The 10,555-nt window shown below is 35.1% G+C and overlaps 1 long non-coding RNA gene across 1 annotated transcript; it reads right to left on the bottom strand.

The window, feature by feature from the left end:
- Positions 1 to 545: 545 nt before the first annotated feature.
- On the bottom strand, positions 546 to 3,674 carry LOC137637356 (uncharacterized). The gene is made up of 2 exons (XR_011043585.1): positions 3,503 to 3,674; positions 546 to 801 (listed from the first exon to the last, which is right to left on the bottom strand). It is a non-coding gene; the product is annotated as an uncharacterized lncRNA (long non-coding RNA).
- Between the last annotated feature and the right edge of the window lie 6,881 nt (positions 3,675 to 10,555).

The following is a 10,555-nucleotide window of genomic DNA, read 5'->3' as shown; positions in this document are numbered from 1 at the left end:
GCCCACCCTCTGTCTGAAATAGCCCACCCTCTGTCTGAAATAGCCCACCCTCTGTCTGAATACTCCTACCTGAAAAATTCCACCTTTTACCTGAAATAGGCCACCCTCTTGCCTGAAATATCCCAGCCTCTACCTCAAATAGTCCAGCCTCTACCTCAAATAACTCCTACCCGAAACAGCCTAGTCTCTACCTACAATAGCCCACACTCTACCTGAAAGAACTCCTACTTGACATATTCCAGCCTCTACCTGAAATAACTCCCTGAACGAACTCCTCCCTGAAATATCCCAGCATCTACCTGAAATTACCTGCCCTCTACTGAAAGAACTCCTACCTGAAATATCTTCTATCAGGACTACCAGAAATTTAATAACCAGGATTTCATGGATTTAAATAGGCTTAAATTGATTTATAACTAAATTTTAGTCCAAAACTATTCATTAAACTAATTTTCTAAATGGAATTTAACGTATAAAAACTAAATTCATGAAAATAAAAATTAAAATCTAGGTAATTAGTAAGCTAGCAATATAACTTAGCACACTTTCCAAGACTTATAACATGAACTAAATATTTGAATCCTCGTTGTGAAAAACTAATATAAATAGGGACAACTTCCAACACCCAATTGCACAAAATGGTGTTCTAGAAGTTCCACTTGCTCTGAAGGACTTTTGCACTTGCTCTGAAGGACTTTATCAGCAGAGTCCGGATTTCACAGGAATAAATCAAGGTTAGTCCTTAAGCATCATCCTTTTGGTTAAAGGGTTTTAATCATCCAAGTAGAAGACCACATTAACCTGAAAGTCAAAAACTGTTAATAGGGACTCACAGAAAATTACTAATCAAGATTTATAAAATACAAAATTAGTGCTGTTTTAAGTAAATTTTAAGCAATATTGTTTGATAAATCAGTTCAATCAAAAACCAAATTAGGATATTAAGTCCCCAAAAGTAGGATATTTACTCCTCAAAAGTAGGATATTTTAAGCCCCTAAAAGTAGGATATTTTAAGCCCCTAAAATTAGGATATTCTAAGCTCCCCAAAAGTAAGATATTTTAAGCCCCTAAAAGTAAGATATTCTAATATCAAAAGTATGATATTTCAGGCCCCAAAAGTAAGACATTGTAAGCACCAAAAATAGGATATTTTAAGCCCCAAAAGTGGGACATTTTAAAAACCAGTGTAAGACATTTTAAGTCTTAAAATTAAGATATTTTAAGTCTTGAAATTAAAATATTTTAAGTCCTAAAATTAAGATATTTTAAGTCCTAAAATTAAGATATTTTAAGTCCTAAAATTAAGATATTTTAAGCCTCAAAAGCAAGATATTTCAAGGCACAATAAGTAAGATATTTTAGGCCCCCAAAAGTAAGATATTTCAAGGCACAATAAGTAAGATATTTTAGGCCCCCAAAAGTAAGATATTTTATGCCCCCAAAAGTAAGATATTTTATGCCCCCAAAAGTAATAAATTTTAAGCCCAAAAAGTAATAAATTTTAATCCCTAAAAGTAATAAATTTTAATCCCTAAAAGTAATAAATTTTAAGCCCTAAAAGTAATACATTTTAATCCCTAAAAGTAATAAATTTTAATCCCTAAAGGTAATAAATTTTAATTCCTAAAAGTAATAAAGTTTAATTCCTAAAAGTAATAAATTTTAAGCCCTAAAAGTAATAAATTTTAACCCCAAAAGTAAAATATTTAAACCTCCCAAAGAAGAATGTTTTAAGCCACGATAGTAGGATATTTCAAACCCCGTAAAATAAGATATTTTAGGTTTCAAAACGAAGATAATTTAAGACACAAAAATCATGATATTTTAACGGCCAAAAATTATGATATTCCAGTGAAGAAATGAGAATATTTCAGGACAAAAAAAAAATATTTTAAGAACTAATAAAAGGATATGTTTATGCTTGAGTTCCCATGTCAAGTTTTCAACAGTGAATTCACACAAATAGGAATAGAAAGACCTCTGATAATCAAAATCTAAACTAGGTTAAACTGACATCTTACAGTACACCACACATGGCGCACTGACATCACTAACCACTTATGATAAGAATTTAACTCTCATTTACAGCTTCACAAACTCAACTGAAAATTTTTGCTAAAAACAGGTTGATTTAAGTTTTTTTTTTTATCTAAAATATTTTTTCTATTAAGTAGCTGACCTATATCCAAGTAAACGAAAATATGCTAAACTCTAAACTTACTTTGTGGAGGATTAATTTTTGTTTTCTTTTTCTTTTTTTTTCTCTTTTGCCAAATCCTGAGAGAGAGAGAGAGAGAGAGAGAGAGAGAGAGAGAGAGAGAGAGAGAGGTAGTTAGTGTATCGATTGTTTGTGGTGAGAAAGACTGTTGGCATAAATGAGATTGTTTGTTTCTATTTTTAGTTAGGTTACGACAGTGGTGAATGTCTTGGGTGAATGCTTATTTTGATTTGACTGCTGCTCGATTCAGTCGTGTTTGAATGCTGGATTTTACCTTATTTAATCATTTTTCGACCAGCGTGGAAGTTGTTATATATTTCAACAGCCGTGATTCCTCCTTTGAGAGATATTTTTTGAATATTGATTGATGACCTGGCTTGTTATAAGGGACTTGGAACCGACTGCTATTTTAGATTTGGATATAATTGGTAACGACTTGGCTGTAAGAAGGAATTTTCGGATGATGATGATGATGACATCCCGGACCCCAATTAGGGAGATAGTGGTGGCAATTTGCCACACAGTGGATTGTTGACCACAAAGCTGTGGTAGTGGACTGCAAAAGACAGTTGGCAGTGTGTGGACGACTGGTAGTGTCCATAAAATATATATACATACATATTTTGGTGTTGGTGGTGTGCGGTTAATGTTAAGTTTTGATAGTTTTTTTTTATTTTTATATTGTTTATTGTATATTTAGTGTTAGTTTTTGGATGCAGTTGATTCTAGTTTTAAGTGTTAGTTTTTGAGAATATAGTTTTAAGGTCATGTTTTGTTTTGTTTGTCCTTTTGTCTAAGAGTCCAGTTTTAGCTAACGTAAGGGGAAAGTTTCTGTTGTGGAGACGATTGTCAGTAGGTGTGATTCAGGGTGTGGGGGTTGTTATTGCAACATCCCGCCACAACTTGAGTTTAAAAAAAAAATTTAACAAATAATCATGAATTTACTTTGAGCTTTCCAACTAGCGGAATTTACTAAAGAAAAATTCAGCAAACAAATTAATTCAATAGAAGCTTGATAACTAGAGGAATTAGTCAAAAAAAAAAAATTAAAGTACAATTCAAGTCAAACCTTTAAGGCCTATCACTTCTATTTCATATGAAGAAAAATAATCTTACTGATTGCAAAACCATTTCTAGGAACCCTAAGATCTTGAATATCTGCTATTTACTCAAGTGTAATCTAATATTGTTCTGTACATGACTGAGGAACTTCATATCAGCACTAGGCCTAAATGCCCCAAATCTAACCTGTTTTCTAAAAAGCACAGATCCTTAAAACTCACTATTCAAGCGAAGTTTACACCATCAGTTCATCTTTGATGACGTCATACTTAACTTGGCTCATACGGATGACAGAGGATTCAAGCTCCTCTTAAAATTTCTCAACTGGTCACATTACAGACTTAATGTCCTCTTTCAGTCCTCGGTGTCCTGTACGAAGCAAACTGGAGCAAAAATCTGGAAGAATTGAAAGGGACGTGTTAGCAACACTTTCACTTTTGCCTACTTCTGTTCTTGGCTAAATTTTCCCCAAAATAGTTATTCTTTCCAAGCTCAAAACACTTATCACTAGTTCACTATCTAATGTCAAAAGCTGATTTTACTGGTAGGTATAAAAAACCTATTAAGTTACAAGATATTTATGATAACCCGAACAAATACAAGAGGTTTAATTTGTTGAACAAGCTGAAGAGGTACTTTGAAAAAAGTGCGAAAGCTCCTGCTATTTTTAAATATACAAACGCATATAATTGTGGATTTTAATACCCAAGTTATAGTTATAGTTATAGACTGTGACTGCAGAGGTTGGTTAATATCATCATTATTATTATTATTTGCTAAGATACAACCCTAGTTGGAAAAGCGGGATGCTGTAAGCCCAGGCTCCAACAAGATTAAAATAAATATCTACTATATAAACTATAAAACTTTAGCAAACCAAGAGGAAGAGAAATAAGATAGAATAGTGTGCCCAAGTGTACCCTCAAGCAAGAGAACTCTCAAGAGATATTTTACAACATGTATCAATGGAGTGAATAAATTGGAGAAACAAAAGCAAGACATCAAGTAAACCCTATCTGAAAAGACTATGATTAACTGCAACAGCTTTTCGGGGGAAATATGTGTTTCATACTTCTAAGAAAATCTAGTAACGTCAGGCCATCCTGGGATTACTAAAGAAATCGGTATATCATGCTATATAAAGCCAATACATGGCTGCAAGAATTGTTAAACTCCTACTTGTAGAGAGTATAGGGTTCCCCTGTTGTACAGGACCGGAAAAGCAGCCCTTAAAATTATTTAAGTGACATGACAGATTTTCTAAAAATGGGTTTGAGAAGTTATGTGAACATATCGTTGCACAATATCCATATCAGCGAGTTTACGTTTTGGGTATTATCGTGAGTTTCAAATTGCTTTGATTTTATGAATAGGTGTTTTATTAATCTTTAAACTATCACTTAAAGATCTTCGATCGGAGTGGCGGATCTTCGGGTGAGAAAATTTGGGGTGAGGAACCTTCCGGTGACCTCAAAATCAAATAAACTTTACCTTTACATGTTAAGTTTGCCTAAAAAAAAAAAAGGATAACACCGATCGAGTCTGTTTTTTCCAAAACCAAACAGAATTAACTTTGGACAACCGCTAACCGATTGTCCGGCTTGTATAAACCTACACTGGACAAGTCCACTCGTCATTTCCAGTGAAGTTTTATGCTATAATGACGTCATAATTATGTCACTACAGGAGTAAGGCCAACTGAGACTATGATAAGTCCTGTGTTATTTCCGGGATTGACTATTGAAACTCGCTCTGTTACCATCTCAAGTGACAACTTAAGATATAAAACATAATAAACCGCATTACTGATAAAAAGGTGTCCCACCTCGAGAAAAGATCACTCCTATACTAATTGATTTACACTGGCTGCCTACCAAAGCTAGAATAGTGTCTGGGCAATGACTCATTAAATTATCAGAACCTGACGTCCAAAATATTTAAGAGTGTTGCTACATATTGTACTGCCAACCAATTGTGTTAACAAAATAATAGTTAAAGATGATGGTTTCAAGTTATTGGAACCAAGATATAAGTCTACTGTAGGCTATAGAGCTTTTTTAATATGCGACCGAAAGACTGAATATATGGATTTCAAGAAAAAACTGAAGGCTTTTTCGTTTTCTGAGTGCTTCGCCAATATGTGGATTTGACAATAAACACGGATACGATGTGTGATAATCTATATACCTAAAATGTATACGAGAAACAAGATTTACTTTTAGGGGTTTATTTCTCGCCCTCCATCAGACACTAAGAGTCTGTTCAGGCGGGCCTTGGTGTGTGAAAATAATTTCTTTCCAGTTAGTATTTTGCTCTGTATCTTTTCAGTTATTCGCTAGCATTTGTATTCAGGCTTAATAGTTTTCAGATCACTATTATAACACTTTCCAAAGAGATAAGTCTTCAGGTTTTTCTTGAAAGCTGCCACATTTTTGTAGGTCCTCTAGAGCGAAGCGTTCCCCGTGTGTGTTATAGGACCAGAAAAACACCCCTTTGTGTAAACTAACCTAATATATCAATGTGGGTACGCAAACTACGTATATTTGCTTCGAGCTAATACGCATAGTAAATAAATAAATAAATAAAAAATGTTATAGCACAATTCAATAAACGTGGGGCTCTTTAAGAACACAGAAGCCAAATTTGTGGACACCAATATAAATTTTTCACGACTGTTAATTCATATAATGTATATAAATTTGATTCATAATTTATAGCTTCCAAAAACATTTCCCTTTCAAACACTATGACCGACCACTCCTCAGTACGGACCCCCCCCCCCCCCCCCACACACACACACAAGGAGCCACCTAGATGCCCTGACCCGGATTAAGGGAAGTCAGGTTTTTACCCTTACTAACTGTCAGTTCTTGATCCTTCAAGTTAATCTCTGTCACTGTATTGGAATTTGTAGTCAGTTCTATTCAGACCTTTGTTTAGAGACGGTAACCCTTATTGTGCTTACATTTGCGATAGACCCTTCCTGTGCTGCTCTTGGTTGTACGAAAAAATCCGTTGCCTGCCTTTAGGCAAAAATCAGTAACAACAGTTGTGAGATCATCACAAGCTGTGTTCAATGTCATCCATAGACGGCTATAAAGGCCAACGACTTTACTGTAGTTCATTATTCCAAGGAGTTTGTAACTGATTCGCCAATAAGTTGAGCAACAAGTTTAACATAATTTTTTTTTTTTTGATAAAGCATCACAGGAAGGGACCATCGCTAATAAAATAGCACAAGAAAATAGTTATCGGCTATAAACAAAAGTCTGGGTAAAACAGACTAAGTACCAGTACGCTGTCGGAGGATTAACTTGGGATCGAGATTTGACAGTTTGAAGGGGTGAATCTGGCCAAACCCTGCCCTCACGGGTTCAGGAAAGAATTCTGAGTCAGGGCATCTCCAGTAGTATTAATCCTCCTAATCCTCCTAGTTCCTCACCCTTCCCTTCATCCCCCCTCTCTCTCTCTCTCTCTCTCTCTCTCTCTCTCTCTCTCTCTCTCTTCGAATTTCATCCTTTGAAAATTTTCCATGAGAGATACTTGATTCACTGGCTTCTAAGTAGGTTAGAGGCCTAATCCAGTAATATAAAACTATATTCTTCGTAGTGAACCTCCATCCTTTTTTTTTCTTACTCATGTCGATACCAATAGTGTAAGAAAGTAACAGTGCTCCCAGTCAAGAGAGAGAGAGAGAGAGAGAGAGAGAGAGAGAGAGAGAGAGAGAGAGAGTTTAAAAGATATTTTGGAGAGGTTATTTCAAGACCAGTTTCCGTTTTACAATAACATGGACAGAAATTCAATTTTTTCCCGAACTTTCATCTGTTAAACCAGTTTCTCATTCTTTAGATTGTAATATTTGAATATTTTGGAATTTGATTGAAGAAATGTTTCCTGGAGAGTTATACTATCGCATTTAATGTCGATCATTTATATTTTGGTGATTGTATCCATCAGCCCGATTGTCTGGTTCAATGTGTCGGCGTTGCTTCTCCTAGAAGAGCTACTTCTACCATAGCTAATAAAGAGTCTCTTCTACTCTTACCAAAGGGAAAAGTGGCCACTGAACAATTACAGTGCAGTAGTTAACCCCTTGAGTGAAGAAGAATTGTTTGGTAATCTCAGTGTTGTCAGGTTTATAAGGACAGAGAAAAATAAGTAAAGAATAAGCCAGACTGTATGCTCAGGCAAATGGAAAATGAACCGTAACCAGAGAGAAGGATCCAATGTGGTACTGTCTAGCCAGTCAAAGGACCCCATAACTCTAGCTGTAGTATCTCAAGGGGGTGCTGGTGCCCTGGCCAACCAATTGTTTCCTCACCATACCAGTCGTATATGTTGGATAATTATTTTGATAAAAAAGTTGGGGTTTCAGAATTCAAAGGTATAGAGTTGACTCGCATCTTAAGTTAGTTTACCCGCTTTCGTTTTGAACTTTTATGTGAGTATATTAAATCTTGTGTCTGTGAATACCGTAGGTGACCCTCCAGTCAGCCGAAGAGTTTGACTAATGAAATGTAAAAAGAACATTTTTGTTTTTGACAAATGTCGTGTGGGAATTTTTGATGAATTTTTCTGTGAGGAAAGTTGATAACTTAAATGTATTTATTCAGTCTAGAATTTGGTAAATCTAAGCACGCTCTCTCTCTCTCTCTCTCTCTCTCTCTCTCTCTCTCTCTCTCTCTATCTCTCTCTCTCTCCCTTTGTATCCAGTTTAGACTTTTACTCTTGAATATTTTATTCTAGTGTACACGACCCGTCAAAAAATGACAGCTAAATACCCCTCTAACCAGGGTATCACTGCTCCCTCTCCCTCCTACCCGAAGGTCGTTGAGATCAGAGCGTGAAAGGAAAGAAACATACTGTATATGTATATATATATATATATATATATATATATATATATACATATATATATATATATATATATATATATAGTATATATATATATATATATATATATATATATATATATATATATATATATATATATATATATATATATATATATATGTATATATAGATATATATATATATATATATATATATATATCTATCTATCTATCTATCTATCTATCTATATATATATATATATATATATAGCCAGGTACTTGCTCTTTATTATGTAGGGGAGATGCTCATTATTGGCATTTCTCTTCTTTGCTCTCAATTGTATCGACCTTTTCTCCCTTCAGTAAGGAACAAAACATTTTCATCCTTTGTATTGTCTTCTAGAAGAAGGGATACCCTGTTGCTATAAAGCATATGTTAATGTTTTTAATGTATTAGCTTTTTATTGTAACTTTAACAAAATTAGAGTGAAAGAGTTTTTGTGAAAAGGAAAAGGGATCCTTAAGTCTCTCTCTCTCTCTCTCTCTCTCTCTCTCTCTCTCTCTCTCTCTCTCTCTCTCTCTTTGTGCCGACGATTATACTTTGATCGATGTTGGCCAATTAAAACGGCTGAGGCTATTTATTTTATTGAATCTATGAAGGTTGTTGTATTGGGATTAGGAATAAAATGGCCGAGACTATTTAGTTTTATTTAAGCTTTAAGTGAGATTACTCGAGTGCCATATGTGGATGAGATCATGATGAGGGATAGATTGAGATGGTTTGGGCATACTCTTCGCACTCCCCTAGAGAGATTAGTTCACCAAACGTTCAGCTGGGCTCCACAAGGGACTGGAAGAGTCGGAAGACTCAGGCCTATAGGGCTGAGGACTGTGAAGCGCCAAGTAGGAGTTGATGAATGGAGAAGTATTGAATTAAAAGCTCTTTTTTTTTTTTTTTAATAAGAGATAGAGGTCTTATGCAGTTTAACCTGAAAATGGCCTTTTAACATCACAATTCAGCTAGTGAAGATCACCGTGGTTTATAACTCTACCGAACTTTGCCAAGAGGAAAGATTTCAGTTACTTCTCCTCCTGCTCTTAGACGTATTGTCCTGAAGCCTTCTGTAATAAAATGTCATTCATACTGACTTATACAACTGAAAAAAAAAAAAAAAAAAAAAAAAAAAAAACAGGAAGGAAGTGGGTTACTTCAGTTTCATACCCTTTGTCAAATCTCTCCATCTTCCTGGATAGTCCTCATGACAAAGCCAAGCGGATTTAACTGAATCCACGGTGGGAATTCTGCGCTCTCTCTCTCTCTCTCTCTCTCTCTCTCTCTCTCTCTCTCTCTCTCTCACCAGCTGCCTAATGAATAATGGTACCACGAACGAGCCTTGTGGAAAGTATTATTGACGTACGATTGACACTGTAATCGAAAAATGTCATATTGAAATGTCGTTGGCTTCAAATGTCAAGATAAATTCAAAGCCTCGAGTGGTGATGCCCCCTTTTTTCGCTGTAGCGTAATCGGATTATTTAATCACCGATTGCTAATTTTAGCTTAAACCACATCCAGGTATGGTACGAATTGGTAATTAGGTTAAATACTTGTGTTGTTAACACGGCCTTGAAGTAGAAAGTATGTCTATAGCCTCCTATCGCTAATTTCATTCAAATATCGCAACTGGGGATAATGAGGGCGATAATGAAGATCTTTGAACAACATCGATTATGATTTGCATTTTGTAAATATGCCGTGACTTTAATCAATTTTTTGAGCGAGACAGATTTGCACAGACTTGCATCGGTGCCCTTTTAGCTCGGAAAAGTTTCCTGATCGCTGATTGGTTGGACAAGATAATTCTGACCAATCAACGATCAGGAAACTTTTCCGAGCTAAAAGGGCACCGCTGTGAGTCGGTGCAAATTTGCCTCGCTAATAGAATTGATTTTAGTCATTCCTCTTTTTCGTTTGATATAGAATGTAGATATTCATGGGCTTATGGCACCTTGTTTTTCCAACCACTGTTGTAGCTTAGCAAGTAATAATACTAAATAATAGTGATATATTGCTCTGGTTTTCGCGTCTGAAAGGCTATATTCCTAGTTAAATCTTAAATCTCTTTCCCTATCCTCGTGATTATTATTATAATTAATATCTACAAAAATATTCTCTAAAATATGACATCATTAACTTCGCCAACTTCATTAGGAAGGTTGTATTTTGATAGGCTTGTATTTATTTATTTATTTGTTTTTTTTCTTGTGATTCGCATAACTCAAAAACTATTTGACCGAACCTCATAGAATTTTTGTGGGATGATGACTGGCCGTGATCAAAGGTCAAAAGCCTCTATTTACTAGATCCTGATGAATTTTTATCCGATTTGCATGAAACCTGCTAAAAGGTGCATCATTCAATTGCCTAGTAATCATTTGTTT

The sequence above is a fragment of the Palaemon carinicauda genome, unplaced genomic scaffold (assembly GCF_036898095.1).
Source record: "Palaemon carinicauda isolate YSFRI2023 unplaced genomic scaffold, ASM3689809v2 scaffold68, whole genome shotgun sequence".
NCBI lineage: Eukaryota > Metazoa > Arthropoda > Malacostraca > Decapoda > Palaemonidae > Palaemon > Palaemon carinicauda.
This window is presented reverse-complemented; position numbering and strand designations above follow the sequence as displayed.